This window comes from Meleagris gallopavo, chromosome 5, assembly GCF_000146605.3.
Source record: "Meleagris gallopavo isolate NT-WF06-2002-E0010 breed Aviagen turkey brand Nicholas breeding stock chromosome 5, Turkey_5.1, whole genome shotgun sequence".
NCBI lineage: Eukaryota > Metazoa > Chordata > Aves > Galliformes > Phasianidae > Meleagris > Meleagris gallopavo.
Window position 1 is genome coordinate 46,993,495 of NC_015015.2, and position 5,517 is coordinate 46,999,011.

A 5,517-nucleotide genomic window follows, 5' to 3' on the forward strand; every position below is an offset into this window, starting at 1 on the left:
TCTGAATTTATTTTTGCCTAAGCTCTATAAGCAGCTGTTGTGTGGGAGAACTGCAGAAGCAGAACTTCAGTCCTCTGGGCCAGGAGTGTTTCATAGGAACCAAGAAACTTCCCTTGAGGCACAATTACACGTACAAATTAGTTCATATAGCAGTTCAGGCAGAAAGCAAAGTCCAGTCTTGCACATCTGCTAACACAGTAACAAAAGCAAGTGTCTCTGAGTGCAGAAAATCATTTGAACACAGTGGCCAAAGATTTTAAATATCAGGATACGTACATACTTCTGGAAAAAAAATTACTTGAGAGATTATGCCAGACTGGAATGACAAAAAAAGCTACTTAATTCTGCTGGCTGATCATTCACATACACCACAGAAGTTCCTACTTCTACACAGTCAACCTGACTTACGAAGAGCTACTACTTCCCAGTACTCTTCTTCAGAATTAACACACTGGAGAAGTCACACTCAGCATCACAAAGCAATTGATGTAATTTCATTCAAAACAGTTCTTGCTTTACGAAATCTGGTGAAAACCTTAAATAAAACTTTCAAAAAAAAAAAAAGTATTAGAGATTACAACAGCTTACCAAGTTGAGATGGTTAATACAAAGTATAACGCGACTCTCTCCTAATTATTTTAGATTATCAGCCATTATAAATAAGCCTACTTGCTCTGTCACGACAGAGCAATACTGATTTATACCTGACAATGGTCTATTATGGTTTGGAGAAAGAAAGGAAGGAAACTTAGTCACTAGTAGTTGGGTTTTTTCTAAAATGACTACTTCAGGAGTTGTTGCAGTGAGACAAATTATGGATCTGAATTGGAACCTTCTGCACATAGGGAGGTTCCTACCAGGATGTCATTCTGAGAGTTTCTCCATAGAATACTGAAGCACTTATGAGTACATTGATCTGGAAATGACTCTGGTGCTTTTCATATTTATTGAAATCACCCTAGTTCTTGCTACCTGTTGTACTACAATGGGTTTCTACACCTGAAAGATGGGGATTCAGAATTTATGTTTCCCTTCAGTGAAGATAAGGCCAAGTCACAGAGAGAAAATGAGGGTGGCGCACCAATTTTTCTACGTTCAAAAATTTTCAGACCTTAAAAATATGGGCAGATTGATGTCTAAGGTAGGAATTTTTTATAAAATAATATCCGACCATCACTTTATTTTCAAAAACTATTTGCAAATACAAAGCTTGTTAAAAATCTTTGGGCATTACAACTCAAGTTACCTCCAAAATGGGATTTAAACTCCCATTTCACTTAGATATTTTGCAATGTCTAACTGGCTTGATTCACCAATGATTCTCCAACAAATTTATTTCATCTGAACATTATTACCATGTGAAACATGATTTTCTCTCTTGTTTATATCTCTTAACATCTCCTCCCCTCTCATCTTCTAATTCTGTAGTTGTATCATTATATTCTGTCAGTCATTGTGGGTATTTTGCAGGAATGGTGCTTTTCTCAGTGAAGCTCGTACATTATGTTACATCAGTGCTAAAAACTCAAAGTATTCTGTGATAAATGCCTGGTTTCTTATTAGATTTCTGCAGCCACATCCTGAATAGAAACTGCAACTACTATTAATGTCAATTTTCCCTATTTTTGCTGATAGTTCACATTGGTAATATATCAGATAAAGATATTCCTCCTTTGGCCTTCTTCTTCACTCCAGAAATTCTTCCCACTCAGATCACGGAGTGCCTATATGTTTCTTCTTTCCCTCCACATCTCACAGCAATGGGAAGATCCATGCCACATGACCCACACGAGGTGAAGCCTCACGTGACCCCAACATATGGGTAGTTTTATCCATCTTCTCACATAAGTTAGTAAACGTAATGAGGAAAGGAATTACCAGTATACCTAGCAGATGTACTTTGGTACTGTAGAAGCTTAGTGTGCCACAGATTGGTCTGGCTTCTCACTGTATTTCTGCTCTGTTGCTTTCTGGTAAAAATTATCAGCACCGTTGGGATTTTAATACAGCCTGCTAGAATGTCAAATGGATATTGGTCACATGCATGGCTACTCCAATTGTGACTTCTGAAGGGAACACAGGTGCCTTCATTTATCACTGCAATAATCATTTTAAATCAACTTTACTAAAATAACTAGCAGTCTTGAGGGCAGAGTTCTGTGGGCTTAAATCACCTCAGTTATACTTCTGTGCTAATTAGGAGCAATTCAAATGAAATTAATATTGTGCTCTACCTTTCTAGTTTCACATAAAATTTGAATTTAAAGTTATATACACTGAGTTTCTACACAAATTCATGTAACTTGTTAATCACTGGACATCCATTCTTTATGTGTTTCTGAAGAACAACATGTATTTTTTATTATTATTCTAATTCCTTGCTAGTTTATGGATGAAAGAAACCTGTAAAACATTTTTATTTTCCTTCACATGTTAATTGTTTTTTTTCTTTTCTGTGATTACACCTATGACTTTTAATTAGCACTGGCATTTGCCATATATGAAAGTATGTATGTGGTCTTCAGTTGGAGAGGAGGTATTTCACAGGTGTCTTGATAGATTAAGAAATAAATAAAACCCATATCTAACTTTTGTGTAGTAAAAGCAATCTGTAAATCAGTACAGTGTCTGCAATGGGCTTCTTACTAGCATGGGAAGTAGAAGAATTAGAACCATATTTTTTGGAACTAGCTTCATCCTCAAACTACAGTCCAACAAAGCCCTGAGGCATGTGTCCGCTTTCAATAAATGTAATACCATATTGTTATATTCCATGGTTAAATCCATGGGGGAACAGACAGTGACAAAACTGGATGAAGAATCTTTTTTACACTCCAATGATTTTTTTTTTCAATGGGTAGGCAGAAAATTATGTTTTATTCTGTTCAGCATGAGACCATGTTTAGGAAATATCCTGAAAAGACTCATCTTTCATTGGTAGTGAATGGAGAGAACACCTCCAACACGTGTGATCCCTTACTGGAGAGCAGTCTGTCATCTCTCAGACAGTGAAATCCATGTTGTCACTGAGTAACTAAAGGTCAGCATTTAGCTGAGCTAGGAGAATAATTCAGAGCAAATCAACTATTAGGCAAATGTTGCCTCTTTTTTGCTTACAAGTTGTCTGCAAATAGATCACAATTTTCTCAAATATATTCATTATTCAGAATTATTTCCTGAATGATTTTGGTGTATAATTATTGGTCTGTTCACAAGCCTTTCATTTTGAGTACTCAGTTTTCAAGCTGTTCTAATTGGACAGATGGATCACATGGTGTCTTTCAGTGCTTTGATAGGGTAAATGTAACTCTTCAATTTCACTTTCAGGTGGAATCATCTCAATTATGAAGCTAGAGATTAATGGCCACTGCTATTCTATTATATGTTCTTGTAATTTATGTGAAGTTTTACATGTAAAGCAACACATCCAGGTTGAGTCTCAGGTGTATTTCCATAAATAAGGAGAAAATCTATTGAACTCAAAGAAGTAACATGGTGGAGAAATAGTATGAGGAATAAGGCCCTTGAAAAATCAAATCAGCATTATAACACATTTCTTTATTATAGTGATTATAATGCTGACTCAAAGTACCTCTCATTCCATAACAAAGTTTGAACTCCACTGAACTGATTTTGGATTTCACAAGGGTTTTTCCAAACATTTTGCCTTTACTAGTCATAACAGAGTTCTTAGGTTACACAAGCATGCATGAAACAGGAGCATCCAACTCAAGGATGCTGCAAGACTTCTTCAGATTTGTTTGCATCCTTGTTTATGTCATTTCTTACATTTCCTCTGTCAGTAGTTCCTAATCCTGCTTTTCCCCTCATGCACAATGTATGTGTTATAAGGACTCTGACAGACAAGCTCTACCAGATCCAACAGCAGTGACTTAAGGCATTACCATGTCCAGGCTGCCCATGCTCCTCCTTGCTGGGCAGATACCACCTGCCCTTTCAGAGGCAGTGGATAGACAGAAAGCGCTCTCATGCTCCCAAACCTGCATAGCCATGACCAGAATGAGCAGCAGGAGCCGCTGCATTGTACAACTTCAGGGCCACATCTGCAAAGCCTTCAGTGCCTTCAGAACTAATGAAACAACAGAGCTGTGTAAAACTCCCTTAAAGTCCTGTTTATGGGGTGTCGAAAACAGCCCTTGCAAAGGCAAACTGTACAAAATTTAGAAGAGATCTGTAACAACCTCTACAGACCACAGCAGAATACATTCAAAAAAGTGTGACATTTGGAGTACTACAGTGTGAACTAAACGCAATTGTCAGTCAGGTTCTGATTTCATTTGCACTGTTTTTTCATGAGTGCAACTTTCAAAGCCTGTAGCCTTTATACTGTTCTGAAACCTTGATCCAGCAAAGCACTTACGCACATACCTAAATTTAGATTGTAGATTCAGGGAGCCCAAGATCAGGAAGGGACCATCTGTAGGAGCTTCTCTGTAGCCCAAACCACTGAGCTTCCCCTCCTGACTTCTGAGTCTGACTTTAAAGTCCAGGAACAGTTCCTTTGAAATGAGTTTCAATTACCCACCTGCTTTGAATCACAAGCTTGTTACATGGTTTGTTGGATCAACGCCTCCAGGAAATCAGAATCTAGTCTCTGGCACACCACATCTTTCCTGAGTTTTCCAGTAATGGTTTGAATACAATTCTCTCATTTAAGATTACCATGCATTTGCTATCAGGTTGGCTTGATAAAGAGTATCGGGACAGCAAACTGCCTGAAGCTGTCAGCTCTTAGCCTCAAACTGCAAACTGTGCACAATGCTGCCTGTGAATGTGCATGCCTTTGTCCCTAGCTGAGGAGGAGGAGCAGATGGGAAGCTGAAGTTATATTTCGGTGCTGCTCACATAATGACACAGTGTGTGGCCCAAATCCAGCTCCTGGTTAAATCAGTACATGTCATCCTGGTTTACATTGCTGTCAAAGAAGCTAAACACATTAACCAATGTTAGGGGCATAAGAATACTGGTAAGCACACCATTAACTTTACAGGGGTGGAAACACTAGAGCGAAGCTGTTCTCAAAGGCTTCAGAAAACTGTGGTAATTGCCCCACATGTAATTTTATATGAGAAATTTGACTACTCAAAGAATTAGACTACAATCTTTTTTCAAGACCTCTACCCATGAAACTGCTTTACATTATATTTGAGCCCAAGGGAGGTAAGTAGAATTTGAGCACATGCTTAGCATCACACAGGTGCTTACATGTCCTCCCCAAACATGACTTCTCTCCTGATGGACTCCCATGAGAACGGACAGAAAACATTGCACAAGTTCTATCATCCTTACTGAAGCTCCAATTACTCACATCCTTCTGCTTCTTTTTTGCTCTTCCCACCCCTCAATTTCAAAAAAACAGGAAAGACAAGATTTGGAGATCAAGTCAAATGTCCAATTTATTTTTATAACTTGAAACTGGAACAAACGTTGTTTTGAACGAGCGTACAAATGAAATGGTAGACACATGCTGAACTCAACATTGTGACAGTAAGGGAA